This window comes from Macrotis lagotis, chromosome X (assembly GCF_037893015.1).
Source record: "Macrotis lagotis isolate mMagLag1 chromosome X, bilby.v1.9.chrom.fasta, whole genome shotgun sequence".
Taxonomy (NCBI): Eukaryota; Metazoa; Chordata; class Mammalia; order Peramelemorphia; family Peramelidae; genus Macrotis; species Macrotis lagotis.
Genome location: NC_133666.1, coordinates 76,975,497 through 77,000,202, shown reverse-complemented (window position 1 = coordinate 77,000,202; position 24,706 = coordinate 76,975,497). Strand labels below are relative to the sequence as shown.

At 47.5% G+C, this 24,706-nt stretch overlaps 1 protein-coding gene across 14 annotated transcripts in view; it reads left to right on the top strand.

Moving 5' to 3' along the window:
* The first annotated feature begins 214 nt into the window (after nt 1–214).
* Nucleotides 215–24,706, top strand: part of KLF8 (KLF transcription factor 8) — a 47,156-nt gene continuing 22,664 nt past the window's right edge. For 2 of the 14 annotated variants that reach the window (XM_074208263.1, XM_074208262.1), the window contains exon 1: nt 20,400–22,987. The gene's annotated coding sequence lies outside the window, so the exon portion shown is untranslated. Of the gene's footprint in view, nt 269–557; nt 589–13,409; nt 16,333–20,398; nt 23,026–24,706 lie in introns of those variants that run through there. The other 12 variants (XM_074208253.1, XM_074208256.1, XM_074208255.1 and 9 more) reach the window with 12 other exon arrangements.

The window sequence follows — 24,706 nt, the reverse complement described above, 5'->3', positions numbered from 1 at the left end:
CCCGCCGGATGGCCGCCCCCAGGGCTCTGCGTGCTAGGGGGGGGGATTGTGCGCCGCCGCCCACCCGGCCCCGCCGCCCCCCAGCATGATCCTCCCGGTGGACGGCAGGAGCAGCGCGGCCAGGCCCCGCGGCGGGAGGCCCGAGCAGAGGGCGGCGAGGGCGGCGGTGGCGGCGGAGGCGGCGGCGGCGGCGGCGGAGGCGGCGGCAGCGGCGGCGGAGGCGGAGGCGGCGGCGGCGGCCCCAGCGCCCGGGCCCCGGAACCCCAGAGTGAGTGGCCCCGGGCCTGGCCCCTCCCCCTTCCCCACTCTCCCTGGATCTCTCCTGGAGCGGTCCTCGCCCCCTCCCCCCGCCGCCCCTCCCCCTCCCCGTCTCCCCCCTCCTTCCTGTCTTCCCTTACTCCGCCCCCCCCTCCCCTCGGGCACGTGGGAGGGGGCAGACTGTGGGTCCAGGACGGGGGGGAAGGGGGAAAGTGGCTGCTGGCCCCGCCCCAGGCGGGGCAGCTGGGGGCGGGGCGGGCCGGGCCGGGGCGGGGCGGCCGATCCGGGCTTGGGGCCACAGCTCTGCCAGAACACAAGGGCTCCTCCGAGGTGAGGAGAAGTGGGGCCGGCGCGGAGGGGGGGGCAGGGAGGGGGAAGAGGACCCCGCTTCTGCGGCCGGGACGGCGGGGGGGCCTGGGCCGCGGGGAGCCGAGAGCCACGGGGGGCGGAGGGGGCCGGGGGACCTCTGGGAATGGGATGGAATGCTTTCCCCCGCCCCCCTCCACGCTGCTTAGCATCCTTCCAGGGCTCAGCCCAGTCCTGGCGTGGGGCGGGGCGAGGGGGGCAGGGCAGTTGGACAGGCCGGCGCACCTGCTAGCACGGCTCTCCCTCAGGCCAACTGAGGTAGCGCTGGACCTCATTGCCCATCTTTACCTGAAGTGTGCTCTGTCTTCTTCCCCTTTGGAGTTAAGCATCCCGGACCTTCTAGGGGGCCTAGGTAGCCGCTGGGCAGCACCCTGGTGGACAGAAACCTGAGCCTGGCAGGCCAGACTGAGTGCACACACTCGAGGTGACTTCTGCCTGCCTCAGTTTCCACATCCCAACTCCCTGTCTCCCAGAGTTTTTGTGGGGTACGGGGTACAGCCCTTGGCATGCTTACTTATTCCCTTGCCCAGCACAGCAGGACCATCTTGGGAGTCACCAGCTACTTACCTTCCATGGCCCAGACTGAGCCCTCCCCATCCAGAAGGTCACAGGGCAGTGGGCCCACTCTCTAGCAAAGGGCCCAATTTCAGCCACCACGGTAACCTCCTGGCCACCCTCTGATCCAGTGCTCAGCCAGCTAGGCCAAGGCCAGCTCTGCTGTTTTCAAAGAGGAAAACCTACTGGGACTATCTATCTCCTCTTACTGGCTTAGACTGGAAGGAACAGGGTGTGTTTGCTTGTGGGTGGAGGGGGCATGGGCACCAATAGGAAGACTTCAGGATTCCAGGCTCCAGAGTGGCAAGTGATTTCTGGTGGGAATCTGCAGTCCATTTTCACCCCCTAGCAGGTAAAAGTCTATGTTGGGGCCTGAGGCCTTACCAGCTTCCCCCCCCCCCCCCATTAGAGCCACTTTAAAAAGATGCTGATGCAAAAGGTACACAAGGTTCCACTGGCATTTGGGCAGATGAGTTAGACTGGGAACACTTAGCCTAGGGAAGCCTGCTTTTCCAAAGCCAAGCCCTTGGAAGATCTAAGCTTTTGGCAGTTTCTGTTCAATGACTTGTCATGTGGTCCCTTAGTCCCCTTGAGGCCTCTTTCCCTCCCAATCTGACCAGGTGGCTCCATCTAGGCCGGAGGGCCTCCCTCTGTCACGAACACTGAAAAGGGCCCCCCCCCCCCACCTTGGCTGCTTCAGATCTAGAACTTCATCCTTGTAAAATCTCAACTTAAGAAAGCCAAGAATCCAACTTTATAACCAGCTCTCCCTGTCATCACAATCGTAACTGTTAGCACTTTGCCGGGCCGTTAGGGTTCCCCAATTCCACACCTTCTCTTCCCTAGAACACCGTTCTCAGGGGCTGCCTTACTTGTTGCCCATGTCAGCATCTGGGAGATCAGAGAACTTTAACACACTTGAACACCCAAGTGGCCAAGGTGCACTTTCTTGAGGCTGGGACTGGCATCTTTCCCCCTCCCTTCCCCTGTGACCTCTCTTGCATTCAGTCTTAAGAGCACACGATTGCAGTTACCAGTAGACACAGTCTTGTTTGGATTCCAGACTAGAAAATTCAGTAGCTTCAAGAACTCTACCAGTATCGGTCCAACTCTCACTTTGCTCTAAGTCACTGACTGGTAAATGGGAGCTGGAGCTGGTACTTTGGTCCCACAGGGAAAGCAAGTGGAACCATCCTGCTGGTGCAGGTGCCAGGTGGTGCCAGGCTGGGCCAGGGCAGTTTAGTTCAGCAAATGTCTCTTAAAGTCTTGTGATTTGCTATAAAAGTCACCAAAGAGAAAAGCTCTGGCTTCCAGGAACATCTTCACCAAGGTCCCAGATCACAGACCACCTTGAGGGAAGGCTTTGCTGATGTGGGAAGCAGGAAGCAGCCCAGTTGGGGGTGGACCAACACTCAGTTGGGAAAAAACTTGGAAGCTGAGGGTAAAGGACTTTCACTGCTGCACTAAGACATTTCCAGGTTTAAGCCTCCAAGTACTGGGGAGCTAGGGAAGTTTTTGAGCGGAGGAGGAATCCAGGCAGACCTGGACATTACTAATTGCAGGATAGCTATTTTCAAAAAAGACTAGCACATGTCACTGCTCAGAGACAGTCTTGAGCTTTGACACTGTCCTCTTCCTCACCAGAACCAGGGCTGCCTTCAGGCTGAACCATGGGGCAGGAGTGGGACTTGGTCCTGGGCCTGCTGCATGCACTGTGGTTCAGTCATAACCGACTCTCGGTGACCCGCAGGCCACAATGCACCAAGCCCTTCTTTCCTCCCCTGTGTCCCCAAGTCTGTCCAAGCTCATAGTTCTTACTTCCATGACTCTATCCATCTCATCCTCTGACTCTCCTCCTTCTGCTTGCAGTCTTTCCCACTTTTGCCACCTTTGCCAGTCTATTCCAATGAGTCCACTTTCTCATTATGTGATCAGAGGTTTGAAGCTTCAGCTTCAGGATTTGACCTTCCAGTAAATAGTCTGATTTGATCTTCTTGCTGTTCAAGAGACTCTCCAAGGTCTTTTCCAGCACCATGATTCAATATTGGTGATTCTGCAGTGCTCAGTTTTCCTTGTAGTTCAACTCTCACAGTCCTTCATTGATATTGGAAAAAAACCATAGCTTTGACCATGGTAACCAGTCAGTAAGGTGATGTCTCTGCTTTAAAATAACTCATACCTATCATATTGGCTAAAATGTCAAAAAAGGAAAATGATCCATGACAGAGAGAACATGGGAAAACTGGGGCACTAATGCACTTTGGTTGGAGTTGTGAACTGATCCAACCTTTCTGGAGTGCAATCTGAAACTGCCAAAGGGCAGTAAAACTGTGTATACTCTTTAGTCCAGCAATCATACCCAAAGAAACCATATAGTGTTTACAGTAGAAAGCAAATTGCAGTTGGTATAGTCAGTCCCTGGAAGTTACTTCTAGACTTTTTTGTGTTGGCAAGTGGATCCCCTCATGAAATGCTAGACCAGGCCAGGGCCTGCTCCCTTCTATCTACCAAAGCTCCTCTGATAGGCCATTTGTGTGCTCCCTGATACCAAGTACCATTAGTCAGCCATGGCCTCTGTTTCATATTGAGTTTGCCAGGTAGCACACTTCTGTAGAGCTGGAATCTGTGTTTTATCTCATGCTTTCAGTAGCCTATTTATAGCTTTCATTTGGGTAATTGAAGAGTTTTTCCCCAAATAATTTGATTGTAACACGAATCAAAAAAATCAAATTAGTGAAATATGTATGTGTTTTTTTTAGTTTTTTTTTTTGCAAGGCAAATGGGGTTAAGTGGCTTGCCCAAGGTCACACAGCTAGGTAATTATTAATTGTCTGAGGCTGGATTTGAACTCAGGGACTCCTGACTCCAGGGCCGGTGCTTTATCCACTGTACCACCTAGCCGCCCAAATTAGTGAAATATGGAAATCACCCTTCTCTCCATAAAACTTCATGCTGTTCAGGGATTTCAGTCATATTCACCTCTTCACATCCTCATGTAGGGTTTTCTTGGCAAAAATCCAGTTCATTTTCTACATGAGGAAACTGAGGCAAACAGGGTGAAGGTCACAACACTAGGAAGGTTCTGAGGTCAGATTTGAACTCAGGAAGGTGAATTCTCCTGCTCCAAACCCGGTGCCCTATCCCCTGTGCCATATCTCAGCCATTTACACTTTTGAAAACCAAAAGGAATAGGAACTTGAGCAGACACAGGCAGGAGAGAGGAACGAGGAGTATTACATGTGCGTAGCTTCTCTCCAGCTCGTCTTGGAGTCTGCTGCTGCCTTCCTAAACTCATTATGTCTGGAATTCCTTCACTGCTGCCTCACAGATTGTTCTCAAAGCACAACCAGTTATGCTCCTTCCTTAGTGCCGAAGAGGCCTTCAAGTTATGGGTGAATGCTCTGATCACTCCTTTAATCTCTTCTTTAACCATATCACTGTGTACTTTTCTTTTTTAACTTTATCTATACTTGGTTGGCGATCAAAGCTATATTTATTTTTTTTAAAACATGGGCCCCATATGATCATTTTCCATATTTAGAAACAATCTTTGTCATCAAGGGCTTGATTACTTATTCTCTGACAGTTGGGCAAACTTACTTCTGAATATATTTGGTGTCAGTCTCTCGGTCTACCCCTTCCAGGGCCTCCTTGCTTGGTCCTCTGACCCTGTCCCTCCCATCTCCATGAGTGATCCCAGCCTTCTTTCTCTCACTTTCCTGGCTCTTTCCTTCCCACTGACCAAGTTGCAACTTCCCATTCCACCTACCTCTACCTCCTCCATGGCCCTGACTCTTTCATGACCCCTTTGCTGCTAAATGTCCAGAAAGGGGAGTGTTGACTTGCTACTGTTATCCTTGTTTCCTCATCCACAATCTGTCCTTTCTTCCTGAGCTGGGCTTCTTTCCCTAAGAACCACTCACTTAAGCCTGTCTGCTCATTCTTAGTTGCCAAATCCAATGGCCTTTTCTCATCTACCCCCGAGCTCTATGGTAATTGCTGGTGATGCCCACCCATCCTCCTATATCTTTTCTCCTAGGTTTTTTTTTTTTAGGTTTTTGCAAGGCAAATGGGGTTAAGTGACTTGTCCAAGGCCACACAGCTAGGTGACTCCAGGGCCAGTGCTGTATCCACTGAACCACCTAACCACCCCTCTCCTAAGTTTTAAAGACAGTGCTTTCTCTTGAATTCCCTCAGATCTATTGGACTGCTTCTTCTCAGTTGTCATTGCTGGTCCCAACACTCAAGGTGGCTGTGTACATCTTCAGGCTCTGACCTGCTTCGCCCTAGTGTCCTTCTCTATTGAGTTCATCTCCTCCTATGGTTTACCTCAGTTCCTCTCTCTTGAAATGCTGACTCTGTATGTACATCCATATCTCCCACCCCTGCCTTTACTGTTTTCTTACCCTTCCTGGGGTAATTGGATCCAGTCCTTGCTGTCTTCACCTCCAAATCTTCCTTTTTCCTAACCCTAACCATGCAGCCCCTCCCCTCATCAATCCAGGCTCAGAACTTCAGAACCTTTTCCCAGGTGGCCCTATCTCTTGAATTTCCCCCTCTCTCCAATCCGTCCATGTTCTTTTGCTCTTGTCCCCCTCTGGATCACCTCTTGAATTACCCCCTCACATTCTCATCACCTTAGAACCTACTTGTTCTGATGGCTGTGCCCCTCTCCACTACTAATTTGTATGCCAAGTCATGTTCTGAATGTCACACCCTTGCTTGTTCAGATGCCATCCATAGCTTCATGTTGGACATGGCAGAAGAACTTAATTCCCCCCAGTGTGACTGAATCTGCCGTGGCAGCCAGATTTTACTCTCTTTTTCCTGAGTGCTCCCTTCTACCTCCGGGTGCTTTTTACTATTCCCTTCCCCACTTTTCCAGTTTTGAACTGGTCAGTCCCTGTCTTTGGCCTATCCTCCCCCTTGTACGTCTCCACTGGTGGAGACCTTTCTCAGTCTTCTCAGCTCAGTTGCTGCCTCCTCTAGAACCTTGCATCCACTTGAGGAGATCATAGTTATAATTTCCCCCTTACTCAGGATCATGAATGCAATGTGCTTCACAAATCCAGACATAGTCCAAGGAAGAGTTCCTATGATTCTTTGAACAGTTTTTAAAAAAAGGTTTTCTTGGTGTTTTTCTTTTATTTCACCATAAATTTCTCCAACATCTTTCCATATTCCTTCCCAGAGTCATTCCATATGACGAATAGTATTTTTTTTAGGTTTTTTTTTTGCATGGCAAATGGGGTTAAGTGGCTTTCCCAAGGCCACACAGCTAGATAATTGTCTGAGGCCGGATTTGAACTCAGGTACTCTTGATTCCAGGGCTGGTGCTCTATCCATTGCGCCACCTAGCCACCCCTACAAATAGTATTTTATTTTAAAGATTTTACTTGAGTTTTGAGTTTTACAATTTTTCTCCCAATTTTACTTCCCTCCCCCACCCCCACCCCCACAGAAAGCAGTCTGTCAGTCTTTATTTTGTTTCTATGTTGTACATTGATCTAAATTGAGTGTGATGAGAGAGAAATCAGATCCTTAAGGAAGAAATACAAAGTGTAAGAAATAACAAGATCAGACAATAAGCTATCAGTTTTTTCTAAATTAAAGGGAATAGTACTTGAACTTTGTTCAAACTCCATGGCTCTTTCTCTGGATACAGATGATATTCTCCATTGCAGACAGCCCCAAATTGTCCCTGGTTGTTGCACTGATTGAAGGAGCAAGTCCATCAAGGTTGATCATCGCCCCCATGTTGCTGTTAGGGTGTACAGTGTTTTTCTGGTTCTGCTCATCTCACTCAGCATCAGTTCATGCACATCCCTCCAGGCTTCCCTGAATTCCCATCCCTCCTGGTTTCTAATAGAACAATAGTGTTCCATGACATACATAGACCACAGTTTGCTAAGCCATTCCCCAATTGAAGGACATTTACTTGATTTCCAATTCTTTGCCACCACAAACAGGGCTGCTATAAATATTTTTGTACGTGGGATGTTTTCACCCTTTTTCATCATCTCTTCAGGGTGTAGACCCAGTAGTGGTATTGCTGGGTCAAAGGGTATGCACATTTTTGTTGCCCTTTGGGCATAATTCCAGATTGCTCTCCAGAAAGGTTAGATGACTTAAAAGTTCCACCGACAATGTATTAGTGTCCCAGATTTCCCACATCTCTTCCAACATTGATCATTGTCCTTTCTGGTCATATTGGCCAGTCTGAGAGGCGTGAGGTCTTACCTCAGAGATGCTTTAATTTGCATTTCTCTAATAAGTAATGATTTAGAGCAATTTTTCATATGGCTATGGATCGCTTTGATTTCCTCATCTGTACATCAAATAGTATTTTTTTAAAAAAAAAGAAAAAGAAAAAGAAGGAAACTATTAGCACAACTGACTTATACATCTGTGTGAAAACCTATATATCCCTCTCATGGAGAGGAGTGGGGTGGGGACTTTTTCTCATGTCTCCTCTTTAGAGCCATGCTCATCTTTTGTAATGTTTCAACATTCACTTTAGGGTGTTTTCTCTCTGTATGTGTGGTGGGGTACGGTTTGTTCTTTCCATTGAATGTGTTATAGTTGTATACATTGTTTTCTGGGCTCTGCTTCTTCCCTCTGTATCAATTCATGTAAATCTTCTCATGTTTCTCTGTATTCCTCACCCACATCATTTCTTATAGCACAGTAATATTCCATTAACTTCATGAGCCACTATTTGGTTTTCTATTCCCCAACTGATGGGCATAGACTTTGCTTCTAATTCTTCGCTATCACAAAAAGTGCTGCTATGAATATTTTGCTGTTACTGGTGACTTTTATCTTCTCAATAGTCTACTTAAGTAATAAGTAAACTCTGAGTCAAATGGGCATGGACTTTTTTTTTCAATCACCTTTTGCAAATTTCCAAATTATTTTCAGTTTTAGTCAATAAGCATCTGTGTGTCCACCTCTTGACTAAGTTCTGAGGATACAAAGTAATGCAAAAGAGAGTCCCTGCCATAGAGGAGCTTACAGTCTAATAGAAGGGATAACATGCAAATAAATACACAAGGCAAGCCCTCAACAAGATAAATAGGAAATGATTAACTGAGGGAAAGCACTGGAATGAGGAGAGTTGGGATAGGCTTCCTGGAGAAGGAGGGATTTGAGTTTGAACTTAAAGGAAGCCATGCAGCTAGGTGGCACAGTGGATAGAGCACTGACCCTGGAGTCAGGAGTATCTGAGTTCAAATCTGGCCCCAGACACTTAATAATTACCTAGATGTGTGGCCTTGGGCAAGCCACTTTTTAACCCCATTGGCCTTGCAAAAACCTAAAAATCCAACCAAACAAACAAAAACAAAACAAAAAAAGAAAGTGAGGCTGGTGACTTAGCCCAGCCTCCCTCCCCCATCCAATTCATGTACTTGTCATGGCATCACCTTCCTGATGTCATGATCTTCTTCAAAAATTAAGGACAAACAAAAACATAAAGGATGCCACGGAGGTTTGTAGGTGGAGCCAAGAAGAGAAAGTGTTCTAGGCTGACAGCCTGAGAGAATGCCCAGATCTGACAGATGAACCTTCTTAGTGAACAGCCAGGAAGAAGACCAGGGTCTCACTGGATTAAAGAGGATGAGTTGGGGAGCAAGTTTAAGAAGACTGGAAAGATAAGAGGTAATGAGGGGCTTTGAACATCAAAGAGGGAGCATTTTGGGTTTGATCCTGAAGGTGAGAGGAACCTATTGGAATTTTTTGAGAAGGGAGTGATACCATCAGACCTGGGCTTTAGGAAAATCACTTTGGTGGCAGAATGGAGGATGGCTTGGAACCAGGAGAGACCCCTTAGATTATTCCAATAATTCAGATGAGCACTATGGGGTTGGTGGTGAGGGAATTGCAATGTCAGAGAAGTGATTCTGCAAAGGTGAAATCCACATGTCTTGGCACCAGATTGGATATGAGGGGGTGGAGTGAGGTGAGAGAGAGTGAAGAATTCAGTCTGAGGGACTGGGATGATGGGGAGACCCCTGTGATACAGAAGGTTGTGGGAAGAAAGAACGAATTCTGTTTTGGACGCATTGAATTTAAGATGCCTACTGGACATTCAGTTTGATGTCTGAAAGGCCTTTGGAGATTTAAGATTAGAGGGCAGCAGAGAGTTTGGAGCAGGAAAGGGAGATGTGAGAATCTTCAGCCTAGGGATGATCATTAAATTCACGGGTGCTGACCAAACAAAGGAGGCTAGAGGGAAAAGAGAAAAAGGCTCATACCACAACCTTGGCATGTTGTCCGTGTTTAGAAAGTATGTATGACTTGAAAGAGAATCCAGTGTAGGAGTCTGAGAAGGAGCCCTCAGAGAGGAAGAAGGAGAACCAGGGAAGAGAAGAGTGAATCCAAGAGGAGAGAATGACATCTAGTAGCTAAGGATGCTAGCCTCGATTTTCAAATGTATTGCTTCCCAGTTTCCCCTACATTGGGTTCATTTAGCTGCCCACAGCCTCTCCATCCTGAATCATCTCCATCTTCACTCGCATATGTGAGGGGTGGTCAAACCTCTGGGTCATTTGGATTTGCCTTTCTCTTACTATTTGTGATTTGGTCATTGTTTCCACGATAGTTTACCATTTACAGTTCTTTTGTGAATTGCTTGTTTCAGTCTTTTGATTACTTGTCTACTGGGCAATGGGCTGTCATTGCTATTACTGTTTGTCAAGTCCAGGTTAGGTCCCATTTTAGTAGTCTGTGCCCATGGATAATGAGATTCTTGTGAACTTGTCTGCTGACTCTTCTTTCATAGTGGTTCTTTCTTCTTGTGAGTGAATTTGGAGCTCAATCTTGCAGTCCCCTATCCACTGTAAAGATGAGCCTGTTTTAAGGTCACTTGAATAGTAAGTAACCGAGTCCAGATTTGAACCCAGGGTCTTTGTCACAGGGCAGGTGGGAATGCTTGAGGTTCTTTTGATTTGTGATTGTTTGTCTTCTCTATTAAAACTGAATGGGAGCCTATTCTCTGGGTTGCATTCACATTTTAGATCTGTTCTGTTTCCAAGTCCTCTGGTAGCTTCTAGTTTTGTGGCTAAATCATTGGAGTCCATCTCGGTGGATGGTCTTCATGACTAGAAAGTGTTCCCCCCCCCCAGTTCTTTTGGGCCATCATTTTTTTGAAGTTGGTACAAAAGCAGTGGAGTTCCCATTTCTTCCTTCTCGAGCTGTGTGGAACCTTGGAGTACTTTCAAGGGCTGTTTGGGTGGCAGTTTTTCAGACTTTGTCTCCTTGGGTTCTTCTCAGGGTGACTTCTTTGACCCTCTAGATAGACCTGGACTAGATCCAGCTCAAGCTTCTCTTAGCTGTTGCTCCGTTGCATACATTGTAATCTTCTTGGAATCATTTCTCACAGTTGGTTTTGTCTGCTTATTTGAGGGTGGGGGATGAGGGGTTCTGGAGCTTGGTTCCTTGGGGGTGTCTTCCATCACCCTCACAGCCAAAATCCTCAGTTGCTGTTCCAAGTCCATTCTCCTTTCCCTTTTCACCATCCTGTTCCTCTCCTCCTCCTCCTCCTCCTCCTCCTCCTCCTCCTCCTCCTCCTCCTCCTCCTTCTCCTCTTTTCACTTTTCTTCTCTTCCTTGCTGTCTCTGCTGCTCCATGCTTGCTTGAACACAAGGCTGGGCCAGGCTCTCTTCTTCACTGTTACCCTTGCCTTGGACTCTCTTTTCTGGCTTCTAAACTCTTCTGCCCTTGGTGTTCTGAAGGGTTCACTGGGCATTGCAGAGGAAGAAGCTGGGAAGCCTGTGACTTAGGCCTTGCCGAGTGGCAGGCATACCAACCCTTTGCAGGTGAGGGCGGAGGGGCTGTTTGCTTTTCAACTTTTTCCTCTGTTCATGGCATTCTAGTGTTTTAGTCTGGCCTGATTCTTTGCTGGCACCTCAATGTCCTGTCACAGTTCTGTGGCCCAACCCATCCTCTGCTCTTGTTTTTGGCTCTGTCCCTGTCTCCACAAACTTGGTATCCAACCCATGAGTGTTTTCTCTGACCTCTTTCCCTTGAAAAAAGGAAAGAAAAGGATCCACATTCTGACCCCATATCCCCAGAGACATACCCGAGGCCTAATCTTACCCATTTCTGTCTCACTCTTAAGTGGAATTACCCAAGTCTCTACTCTCACTTCAGCCTGGGAGCTGGAAAGTGTTGGGCTCTCATCCTGCCTCTGCTGCTTATCAACTGCTTGATCTTGCCCAGGTTGCCACCTGTCCCCCAGAGCCTCTGGCAAATAAAAAGACTTGAACCTGCTGGCTTCCCTTCCAGCTCGGCTGATGGTCCTTGAATTTTTCCTGCTGTAGATCCCAAAGGGATCCTTTGCATGTGGGTGTTATTTCTTATTTGCAGAGAGCAACCTTTTCTACCTCTTCCCAGTCAGGCTGGGTGGGATAGTAGCCAGCTATGTGAGACTGGCATGGCATACACTGGGTTCACCTCTTGTAGTTCAGTTTGTTATTTTCTTGGCAGAGATCCTGGAGTGGTTGGCCATTTCCTTCTCTAGCTCATTTTACAGATGAAGAGACTGAGGCAAATGTGGAGACACAGCTAGAAAGTGCCTGACATTGGATTTGAACTCGGGTCCTCCTCTCTCTCAAGGCCTAGCATGTATCCACTGTACCATTTAACTGCCCTAAGCTCATCTCTGGGGCTGCCCACATGGATCTGAGAGAGTTGTATGATACAATAGTGTTAGATGATCTCACACATGTACATGTAGGATGAGTGTACTGGATTGACTCCATGACCTCTCAACTCCCCTCCCAGCATAGACTCAGGAGTGGCCACTACTCTGACTCAGTCTCGAACGCTGTTTAACACCCCCCCCCCCCAATTTCCTGCAGGGCCCATCCCTATAGAGACCATCCTTTGCTAGTATTCTCTCTGTCTACTGTGGCCTTTTTTTGTGTCCAACAGAGTGGAAGTTTTTGGTGGGCAGACCACAACCCTGGACCCCTACTGTTTCTGGTTTGTGGAAATCAGCTTCAGTTCTGGGAACTTCATCAGTCAGTTGGCAATTAGTAGCAGATACTGGCCAGCTAGTAGTTATTGGATCCCAGGTTATTGTGTCCTTACTCACGTTCCTTTGCTTCCAACTCAGTTCATGTTGGGTGGGGCCTTTGGAATGCCTTCCACTCCCCACACAGCCCTTGCTCTGATCTTAGCAATCTGAAGCACTTCAGAGAGAATCCTTTGGGAAAACAGTGCCTTGAATTGGGCAGGAGTGACCAGGCCCTCCAGCCATCACTGTGAGGCCTGCCAAACTCCATGGAAAGTCACTTGGGAAGGAAATGTTGTGGAATAGATAGAAGTGTTTCTGTGTGTCAGGGAGGCTGAGGCCTAAAACTTGGGTCCTGAGCTCATGAAGCTTTTGATTTGGGTCTGCATTCCCAGAAATGCTTTTTTGACTGATAACTTGCACATCTGTTCTCCCCTGTCCATGAGTTCCAAGGTCCTTCTGCACATCTGGGACTGAGGAGAGCCCCACAGCTGTTCTCAGTGCTAGGCTCCTGTTATTGGATGCACATTGGACTTAGTTTTTCTTTTGGCTCCAAGGTTCTGCTCCTGGCCTTGCCGCTCACTAACCTTGTGACCTCTCTAAGCCTTAGTTTCTTCAACCTTCTTCATCAGGATCCCTGCCGTGATTAGTCTACCATACAAAGGAGCATCCCTGCCATATTGACCCCCCCCCACTTCCAAGGAATTAGGAGCAAATTGGATCCCAGAGAAGAGCTAGGAGAACCCCCCCCCCCCTTTGCAAAGGCAAAGGTCCCCAAGTGTGGAACATGGTCCAGAATATCAGACATTTCTCAATACATTGATTGGTTTTCTTGGATGTTTTTCCCTTCCCCTTCTACCTAAAAAAGTTTTGTTAGCTTGGCTGGCCCTCTGGGAGGGGAAGGAAACAGGGAGAAATGTAGACAATGTAAAAAAAAGAGCAATACATGCTATATTAAAAAAAACAACACATAGTGAGAGATTGTGGCAGAAAGAGGCCCCAGGCAGGGACCCTCCCTGCTAGTTCTGCTAGTCCTGTGAAGCCCTCCCCCTGCCTGGGCTGAGCTTTTCTGCCTTCCCTCTCAAGCCTGCCTTGACCTTTCTGGGCTCATACCCAGAGGTATTCGGTGATGGGGGTGAAGGGTGGTTGGGGAGAGGGAGCAGGATATAGAAGAGGGATGGGGGGGATGGTGAAGGAGGGGTGAGGAGTAGGATGGAGGGGAGTGGTGTATCAAAGGGCACTGATTCTGTATTTCTCTGCTACCATCCATCCTTGGCCTCTGGAGATCTGGGAATCCTAGACCCCCCACCCACCTCATGCTGATTGTAAGATCTCCAAAGTGACCATCCAGTGTCTGCTTAAAGAATTGTAGTGAAGGAGGGTCCAGTCCTCACTGGGGGGAAATTTGCCCTGGACCTACAGTCTCAGTCAACTCCTCCATTGATCCTGATCCTGCCCTTAGGACCTAGAAAGGATAACCCTAACTTCTTCTTCCCCATGGCAACCTGAACTTGGCAATTCCTTCAGCTGCACTTTTTCTGACTGTTTGTCAGTGGGGTAGGTGTCCAGAACAGAGGCCTGGGCAGGGCAGAGGACACACCAGCCAAACCTTGGAAGCTTCAAAATCTCATTGCGGGTCATTGTAACCCCCAGATGAAAAGGTGTCTAGCTGAGCCTCCCAGACCTTGGGATTATAAGAGCAGAAGTGTTGAGGCAGAGGGGTGTAGGAGGTTATATGCTCCCACCTCCCCCTCAGCCTGGAGAGGTAAGCTCACTTAGCCAGATGCTCAGAGCTAGTCAGTGTTAGAGTTTGGATTTGAACCTAGTTTCTTAGGCTTCTAATCTTCCCCCTACTTCATGGTGATTTTTCTTATCCTTATAAAACTTTTTTTGAACCCAAGAGTAAGATTTGACAGTTCTTCCTAATATCCTTTCTTGTTATGATTTTAGCTTATTTAACCTGCCAAGATCTTTTTGAATCCCAACTGTATCTTTCACTACTGTGACTAACTTTTCTTCCTAACTTTTGTGGTATCTTAGAAGCAACATAGTCTTGGCATCAAGAGGAGCTAGACTGAAATCCTGTTTATCATGTGTTGAGTTGTTTTTTAGTCATGTATGACTCTTTATGACCCCATTTGGGGTTTTTCTGACAAGGATCTGTTGTGGTTTGCCATTTCCTTCTCTAGCTCATTTGACAGATGAGGAAACTGAGACAAACAAGGTGAAGTGACTTTCCAAGGTCACATAGCTAGTCAGTTCCTGAAGCTAGATTTGAACTCAGGAAGATGACTCTTCCTGAAAACAGGCCTAACACTCTACCCACTGCACCACCAAATGATCAAAGACAATTCACTTAACCTCTCTTTCCTTCTTCATCTACTTGGATTTTCTTACCTGCATAGTAAGGCCAAATTTTGGAGTGATTATGATCTCATTTGCTAGCTTTGGGGGCTTCATGCTGTCTGTAGTGTCATCTCCAAAGAGGAGTAGCAGGAAGCCCTCCCCATCTACTTAAAGACTCCCTCTGGCATTTGGCCTCAGTACAAATTTGTAGCCCAGGTGTCTTCCTGGTCTTGTTAAGTCATAGTTTTGCTGTCATGTTGGAGGAGAACCTTACAGATAGCATTGACTGGATGAAGCCCCATTCTTTGAAGTGCTGATGCTTCCTAAGTGGTTGAATCAGTTTACCAGTGTGTGAGTGTATGTGGTTGTCTTCTTGCACCTTGTCATCTTGTCTGATTTGTAGGATAGGAGATGAGATCTCAGGCTTGTTCTGCCTGGAATTTTTCCTTGGGATTTGGGGCATGTTTTCATGTTGTTGGGGGACTAGTTTGCCATTCTGCTCTTTAGAACTGTTTCTTCCCATCTTTGACTCCTCATCCTTCGGACCATGGCTCTGTGTCAATAGGAGTGTTAATTCCCTTAACTATCCCAACCTTATCAGAGATCTTTGCATCAAAGGTGTTTTCCCCCAATTAAGTTCCCTTCATCTGAGCTGCTAAAAACTTGCTAACTTCATGCCAGTGAAATGATCTACTTTACCTTTTGTAATTTTCTGTATCCCTTGTTTTGTTAAGAAACATATCCCTATTAAGACTTATAAAGAATTCTTACATCCATTTCCTCTTCTTTTTAAAAATGAGCTGACCTTTGAAACTTAAAGTGATCTACGGTAGAGGATACTGGTCTAACTCCCCCCCCCCCCCCCCAATTGCTTTTCCTTTTTTCCTGCCCATTCTTTTCCATTGGGGAGTTTGTTCTTCCCCAAGTAACTTATGTTTTTGGGCTTCTTAAGCCCTTTGTTACTGTTTGTTTCTGATCTAGTGCTACTGCTGTACTTTTCTAACTTTTTTAAACCAATCTTAAAGCATCTCGATGATAATTGTTTTAGAGCATCCTAAGCTTTCTTGTAGTCAGCAGACATGAGCCATGGTGAAGGCATGCATTTGCTACACCTTTGATTCGACCTAGGGGTTTCAAGAGGACTGAGGAGGTACATTTCCTGCCTCCCAGGAGAGAGGGTTGAACATCTTTGGACACTGAAGTGTCAATTTCTTTTGCTTGATCATTCTTCTTTGAAGCAAAGGAAGGCTCCATTAACATGGCTGTGGAGAGAGGCCAGCAGTCACTGGCACTTGAATTAGTGGATAAATAAGTCAAATGGAGTAGCACTCTGGGCAAAGGTACTTTTGGTCCTCACCACCCTCCTAACTATATTACTGAGGACCTCGAAAGGCATTGGGCAGGATGCCCAGGCTTAGGACTGTGCAGGGAGTTATCAGCAGCAGAGCCAAATTCTTCACAGCTAGATATGAGGTATTCAGTGAAGTTTGGAGGATTCTCCTCTTGACCTTTGCCTTTGAGCACAGTGTTGCGTTGCATCGTGATTGTTCCCAATCAGAGTTTTGGTGGAAGCTCCTCAACTGAACAGGGAAATGGATTTTCAGTCAGACATTTCTTTTGCAGGGTCTGAAAGATGCTGCTGGAGCTATACTTAGCTCAGAAAACATTTCTACTGGGAATTCCTTTGGGAGTGGACATCTCACCTCTTGTTTTCTCTTTTAACAGCACAGGAAGCAGATAAATCGGTTGGTGATTCAAACAACGCTAATTGTCTGATTGGCTGTGTTGGGGTATGTTTCACATGGAAGGGCTATTTGGCCTGGTCATTTTAGGTTGACTTCATTAAGAACTATTTTCAAGTTGGCAGCAAAGGCTCATTTCCCAAGCTGACTGATCAGTTGGATAATGGCAGTTGCTGGCACTTCTCATTCAGGTGTCTATTTCAGTCCGAATCTCAGGAAATCAGAAGAAAACCTTTTCTTGTGTTTGCGTGATGGGTATGCACTGGAAATAAGAAAAAAGAAGTTGTCTCCATAGAATCCTAGATAGATGTGTGACCCTGGTGAGCTCCAGCTGCATTACTGTGGTTTATAAAGTGAAGAGAGTACTCTGTACAATCTCTGTCATAGTCAGGGACAATATGAAAATGCCTAATGTGGCTGTGGGCCAAGGTAATGCCAACTGAAAAAGCACAAAACTCCCCATTGAACAATAGGGAAGATCAAATTGTGACAGTGGATGGGAAAGCACTTAGGAATGGCAATACCTTGCATTTTTTGCTCAAGTCTGTGGCCTCTTAGGGAAGTGACCTTTAGCAATTCCCAAAGTATATTTTTTTCTGGGGCTACAGGAATGATTAGAACCTAAAACCATGTAATGTCAGAGGTTGAAGAGAGGGAGGGAATAATCTTTATTAAACTCTGTACTATGCTAGGCTCATATGATCCTTATAACTACCTGTGGTGTAAGATAATGTAAAATGGTCCCTGTTATACTTTTTTTGGGGGGGGAGTTGCAAGGCAATGGGGTTAAATGACTTGCCCAGGGTCACACAGCTAGGCAAATTATTAAGGGTCTGAGGCAGGATTTGAACTCAGGTCCTCCTCACTCCAGGGCTGGTGTTCTATCCACTCTGCCACCTAGCTGCCACTGTTCTCATTTTACAGTCAAGGAAACTGAGGCTGACAGAAATGTTAGTTTGCCCATGATCTCATACCTATTCCATGTCTGAGACCTGATTTGAACTTGCTGTATGTACTGTAGCATCCCCTAGTGGCTTGAGGTGACAGAGATGATCTAGTCTAGTAGATGTTGGGGAAAGTCACTTGATCTTTCTTCCTCCCTTTCCTGAAAAATGGAGAATTGAACAGTTTTAAGACTGAAAGACTAGTGGGACCGAACTCAGCTACTTTCCAGCTGTATGACCCTGGGGCAAGTCACTTCACTCTATTTGCCTCAGTTTCCTCAACTGTAAAATGAGAATCAAATGAGATAGTAATCGTAAAGTGTATGTAGTAGGTTCTATATTAATAGTAGATATTATCAAGTTTTGATTGAACAGGTAATGAGAACTGGTAAGCAGAGGGAACTTTAGAATCTGGAAGACCTTGGGCACTTATTAGCTGTGGACTCTCACCTTTTCTTTCTTTCTTTCTTTCTTTCTTTCTTTCTTTCTTTCTTTCTTTCTTTCTTTTTTTAGGTTTTTTTTTTCAAGGCAAATGGGGTTAAGTGGCTTGCCAAGGCCACACAGCTAGGTAATTATTAAGTGTCTGAGACCGGATTTGAACTCAGGTACTCCTGACTCCAGAGCCAGTGCTTTATCCACTGCACCACCTAGCCTCCCCCCCCCCCCCCAGCCTTTTTCAACTTTGATTTTCTTATCTGTCAAATCATACTCATTTCCCTCCCATCAGTACTTATGAGGACTAAGTGAAATCTTTTTCAGTTCTGCTGAGCATGATCTCTGGTGCTATATGCATTTCCCCATGACCTTAGCAGACAGGAAGGTCTGGCTGAAATACCACTGATGAGCTGGAACAATGAACTGAGTCTGGGTCCCCCCTCCCCCCAATTCATTTTCCTGTTGCTTTAATTGTATTTGTAGACAAGGAATGGGCTGATTTTTCTATTTCCTGTGCCTCAGTGTGGCTTAGATGGAGGCTCAGGATGTGGGTTCCAATCTCCACTCCATCCTGCACTGCTGTGACAGAGTCTGACCTTTCTAGAAAGAAGGGATTGGTGACTGGGGTCAGTTGTGAGTTGTTTGAGGTGCAGCTGAATAACAGAATCAGTGTCCAAATGTGGAATGGAGCTGGAAAAGTCCTGGCTTTGGTGTTCAAAGGTGCAGGTTCAAATCCTATTTCTGTCCTTCGCCCTTGAATGCCAAACAGTGCATTTTGTATTTTGATTTTGGAAGTGAAAAAGAATCTTGGAGGTCACACTGAAAGTCTTTGGAATTTAATGACCTGGGATTGGTGTTTAAGAAAAATTGCTGATGTCTAAATGGACGTTGACGTGGAGTGGGGAGATTCTTGAGCTAGGTAGACCCTCCACTTCCTGACCCCAGCAGCCACTGCAAAAGTCTGGGGCATATTGGAGAGAGATGTGATGGTAGAAGTAACAACGGCTTGGGTATAGAGGGTGAGAAAAGGGAGTGAGGCATCCAGGATCACGCAGACCCTTGGTAAGTCCCTTATTTTCTATCAGCTCTGAGCTTAGGTGGGGGTATATTTGGTCCAATGTGCTGTCATTCATTCAGACAGTGTGACCAAGTAGATTCAAATGGAATTGGAAAATATTTAACAAAATAAAAAAATACAGTTGAACTTCTATAACTTTACATTTGAAAACTAAGTCTGGCAGGGATGCTTGTGTTTGGTCTTGGTGGGCCAGTGAGTGATGGACAAAACTGGAACCTGAGACCCAGCAGGGCCTTGAAAGGGCACTTAGGGTTGGGCATGGCTCAGATCTGTGGTGCACACCTTGAATGAGTCTTTGCCTTCCACCACTGGGGCCAACCATTGTTTCGCTGAAGGAAATGGGAGCTTCTTCAGGAGCTGGGGGTTTCTGGCTCTGAGCTCTTGGCCTGGGCTTCCCGCCTCTGCCCCTGCCTCAGTAGGAACTGGCTTTAGAAGATGGCCTCTTTCCTTGTGAGATCTGCATGGCCTACTGCTGGGCTTTCATTCATTCACTAGGCTTTTATCAAGTAGATTGTCCAGGACTTTGAATGCCAGATGGAGTATTTTGTTTCTGGGGTACTAGGGGTTCACACTGTGTGTGGGGGGGCAGGGGGGGCTGCTCTGATTGGATCTTTGCTTTGGTGGCTGAATGGGGGCTGGCCTGGAGCGAGGGGAGACCTGAGACAGGCGGGAGGTAATACAGGCCTGCAGCAGCAGGAGGTGGCCATGGCAGAATAGGGGAGGGGGCCTAGTGGAGACTGAAGCCCCAGAGCTTGGCAACAGCTTGGAGATGGGGAGGGGACTGTGAGAGAAAGAGAGTGAGGCATCCAGGGTGACACTGAGTCTGGGGGACTGGGAGGAGGGGTGCCCTCCCACCTTCCGCTGTCCCAGGGCAGGGGGAGGGGTTGGGAGGAGCCCATTGGACACAGGCCTTGCCAAGGAAACAAATTTGGTGTGTGTGAGTAGGTAGGGGCCATATCCCTTCATCCTTTGCAGCTCTGGAGTAAGGACCGTGTGCAAAGGTTACTCTTCTCTCACTCTGGGAGATGCCTGGGCTTTATCTCATTGCCATAGCAACCCTGGGCCCTTTCCACCCACTGGGCTGTGGGGGAGGTTTTTTTTTCCCCTTTTTTTGTTCTTGGTTTTTCCTCTCATTCTGTCCCTCCAGCCCATTTTTAAACCCTGAACCAGATTCATCTGGGGCTGAGAAGGGAGTGCGGCCTTTGTCTGTTAGACTCCCTCCAAAGCCCTAGGCTAGGCCACACACATACACACCACACACACACACACACACACACACACACACACACACACACACACGGTGGAGTTAACCAAGCCTCTGGTTTGTTCTCCTCCCTGTGAGGAGCCCCAGAAGTCTCCAGAAAGGTTTGTAACAAAGGCCAGAGTTTGAAGGCCTGACCTGAGGCAAATCTGACCCCCAGGTCTTTAGAAATGGTCCTTCCTATAGCAGGTGGGGGCTGTTCCTCTCTGTCCCAAGAAGAATTTGAAGGTCCACATCTAGGACGTTTTTATCCCTAGGTCCTAGAGGAAGGGGGGAGAGACTTGCCTATTGCTCAGCCTGCAGGAGCAACTCCCAGAAGTGAGCTGGTTGGTGGAGGGGGGCAGCTGGGGCTGGGGGAGGATGGGGGGAAAGAGAAAGGACTGGGAGGCTATACATGAGACTGGGTGGCTTGGCCTTGGCACCCCTCTCCCCACAGTTCCTGACTTAGGTATTTGTTCATTTGGCAGATTATCAGTTGTGTTGGTGCTTTTTGCAACATCTTTGTCGTCAGCCGGTTGGGCCCAGTCTTGTTTGATGGACTGAGAGGGGCTGGCTCTTAGGCCCAGCACCTTTAAGATCTACTTTCCTCCCCAAAATGGTTTCAGTATAAACAACAACCAACCAAACAAGTCTTATGGAGGGTGACATTTGACTTTGGCTTTTGCTGTCTAGTGTTTTCCATCTTTCCCAGAGTTCCACTGCATGAGTGTCTGGGAGTCCTAGCCTACCCTACCCAGAGCCAGATGCAGGGGATTTATTTGTAAGTTAGCTTCCAAGACTCAAAGAAAGGAGCAGACTGAAAATGTCAAAGAGCAAGTCCCAGTCCCACGCCTATCGATGGCTGGTCTCCTGTCTTGGCAGTGGGGCACTGGGGGTGCAGACAACCGCTGAGCTAGAGCCCTGAGGATGGGCTGCCTAGGTAACCTCAGAGAATCCAAACTGCCTTGAGGGCTGTGGGGAGCTGGGAAGAGAAGTGAGAGTCTCCTTAAGTCAGGGGCAGGTGTGTCATAGTGGTAGGGGTGGGGGGCGCAGCTTGTGACTGTTGCTGGGCTCTCAGAGACCACAGAGAGGATGTGGGCATTTAGGAGGCAAACTGAGTTCTCTTGAAATGGTCAGCCTAGCCTGTTTTGAGTTGGGGTTCCTGTGAGTAAATGGAGCATATAACTCCAATGAGCACCTGTCACTCAAGAGGCCTTGTTTCCTCCCAGCTGAACCCAAGGGTTGGGCCATATGGAATCCCCTGGAGAGCCAGGGGCATTGATGGTATTGGGGCAGTCAGCAGAGGTGATCTGTGGGGGTGCTTGCACAACATGGCTGAGATGAGCCTTAGCTCCAGGGTCATTAGACTAGGTTCCACACTCTTACCTTGAACTAAAATATGCCACTGGGGATATGGCAGCAGGAGGTTGGAGATTCCCATGATACTCAGGGAGAAACTTGAGGGAAGCAAGAACAAGAACAACTGCTGGCAGACTGGGCAGGTAGAGGGCATGAGATGAGGGTCTGTGACTGGTGAGAAGTTGACTGCCTTGTGGGAGGAGGGGGATACTTGAATTCAATTTTTCTGTGGCCTTTGTGAAGAAGCAGATAAATGAAGAAATTAAGGCAAGTGTGTCTGAGGTGGGAGTAGGACCTACATACCTCCCAGGGAGAGCCACTGGATTCTTGGGAACAGAAAGACCCAGAATTGTTCAGAAAGCTCTGCAGAAAAAGTTGCCCTTTAGGGTGTGCTCAAAGTCACTTCTGGCCCCACCAAGAAGGCAGTATCACTGAGGAATGAAGGTTATGTCTACGAGAACTGGCCTTACCTCCCTTCCCTTTCCCTCAGTGTATTCCTTCTCTCCTCTTTAGTCCTTGTGTGATGACAGGGGCCACAGCTGCTCAGGTTGTGCTGAGTGCTCGGCCTCTGTAAAACTGACCTGGGGGACCTTTCCTGTAGCTGCAGTTTACTGGGAGAAGCACAAGGCCCAGACTCAATTCAAGGCAGGGTTTTCAGCTAGTTCAGTGAGTCAACTTTAACTTCCGCTCAACCTATTGGCCAGGTTGGTTGGCTTTCCAAGGAGGTAACTGCTATTTTCTTCTCTTTTTTCTTTTCAGGCTTTTGACCTTTTTTTTTTTTTTAATATTTCTTGTGTCTTCTGGAGCCTTTGGCTTCTGTTTGGACCATTCAGAGTTTCAGAGCACTTATTATCTGGGTGGGTTCTGGGGCCTCTTGGACCACATGATTGATTTTCTTTCTGATTCTTTCTGCCATAGATTGCTCATCCAGATTGTCCTCTAGTGCTCGGAATTCATTTTTAGAAAAATTGAATAGTAATTTTGGCTCATTTCATCACTTGGAGGAATCCCGTTGTAGTTCGTGCCTGAGCTGTGAAATTCTTGGAGGCTTTGCTCATGGAGAGGGTTTTAATTCACTTGTTCAGAGCATAGCTCGCAAGCATTCCAGCCATGGCACAGGTATCCCAGCCATGGGTTTCCCTCGAGCTGAGCTGAGCTGAGCTGAACCGTGTATTTCCAGGTCTAGCTTTGGTCTGAGCAACAGATGATGCTTTTGGCCCCAGGTCCCAGCTCCACAGAACTGTCTGCTCCTCTCACTCTCAGACCCAGTCCAGGTCCCCCTCTCCCTCCCATCCCAGTGCAGCTTTTCACCTCCCCCTTCCCCCACCTTCCCTCCTGTCATAGGTTCCCTTCTCGGAACCGTTTGGATCTGTGAGACACAACTTTCCCAATTGACATAGCCTGCCAATCTTTCCCTGGGTGAGTACTCCCCTGCAATGACTGCAGGCCTATCTCCCAGGCATAGACCTGGGCCACCCAAAGAGCTCCCTGTGACTTTTGCTGAACTTCTTTCCCAGCAGGATTCAAGTTGGTACCTGTTCTAGAGCTGTTTGGCGAAGCTGTGGACCAGAGCTCTGCTGCCCCACCTCTTGCTGCTCTGCTAGCTTGACTCTCCCCACTGTGCCAGGACCATTGCAGGGCATCCAGGTTCATTTAGTTGACACTAACTCCATTTCCTTTGTTGGGTGGGTATTGGTCCAATCTTGCCTCCTTCTCTTGCTATTGGTTCCCATTAAGCCAAAGGTTTTGAACAGAATTGTCCAAATCTTTGGTGCCTTGGAATCATCACAAGAAATTTGGTTTGAGTTATGCTATGGCCAAGTAATCACTCAGCCCTGAACTCAGTTCATCCTCACAACAACCTTTGGAAGAGGAGGAGACTGTGATTGGCCCCATTTTACACTTGGGAAAATCAAGGCCAAGAGAAATAAAGTGGCTTTCTCAGATTTACACAGCTAGAGTCTAAGGCAGACTTCCCCATCACTGAAGCTATAATAGTAGAGGCTTGCTGGACCCCCATCCACTGATACAGTAGAAAGACATCTTGGCTGGGGATTGGTCTAACTGTACAGGAAAGGTTGACTAAAATATGCATGTCCTTCATTTTAGTCTCCATCTAGCTCGGTTTATGTTCCAAGGAAGTGAAACCACAGGGAAAGAGCCCCCAGCACCCATCCATCTCACCAGGGTAGCAAAGAACTGGAAGGAAAGTGGGCACTGTGGTAGCTGTGGCTGTAATGGGCTGGGATTGTGCCTCAGAAAAGCTAAGGAGCTGGGCGTGGTCAGATGTAGAGTGAGGGAAGGGGAAGCAGGAAGGAACAGCAATGGAGAGAGTACAGTCCTGGGTCCTAATCTGGACCAAGCTGGGCCTCAGAAAACAGAGGAGAAAATGGAAAATCCTATGGGGGACCCGGGGAGGCCAGTTGTCCATTTGCTGGCAGATATGGCCTACATGGCAGCTGCTTTTGCCAAACTGTGCCCTTTGAAAGCTTCTTTATTACAAGGAAAGGCTCACTTGGTGGGGGCATGTTTCTTACAAAAGCAAAATGCATCAGGAAAGCTTTTTATAAAAAATGTTTTCAGGAAGGAATTGCTGTTCATTCATTGAGTCAGCAGGCCTGTATTCCACACCCATGATGCACTTGGCTCTGTGGGAGGAAAAAGACAAGACAAAAGCCAGCCCCCCCCCCCCCCCACTCCTGGCAAATGGCTTACTTCTAGAAGCTGCTCTACTGTCATCAGTGGGACCTACCCTCCCAAAGGGGCAATGTCTACTTTCCCAATTGTGTCCCAAGGCCTCAGCACAGGGCTCTGCTCATAGCAGACACCTCATAAATGTTTTTTCATTCATTCATTGATCTGGAGCTAGAAAGAAAGTTTGTTTTGTCTACTCTCCATATTTGACAGAGGAGGAAACTGAGACACTGAAAGTGTAAGAGTCCTAGACAGCTAGGCACAGTGGACAGAGCTCAGGACCTAGAGTTAGGAAAATCTAAGATCAAATCTTGCCTCAGATACTTCTTTGCTGGGTAGCTCTCAGCAAACCACTTTATTTCTCCATGCCTCAGTTTCCTTATCTGTAAAATGGGGATAATAACAGCCTCTCCTTCCCACATTTATTGGAAGGTTTCCAATGAGATAACATGCCAAGTGTTTAACAGATTTGCACAAGGCCCCAGAGATAGTGACAGGTGGGATCGGAATCCAGGCCTGACAGCCTTGGTGCTCCAAGTTCTTGGTTCTTTTTCTATGAGTCAGAGGTGCTGTTTGTCCCTCTCCCTTCTCCCAGGTCAGGTCTTGGGGGGAGGTGGAAGTAGAAAGCAAGTTCTTTGCAAACTGGGAAGCTGGGAGGTGAGAATCGGAGGA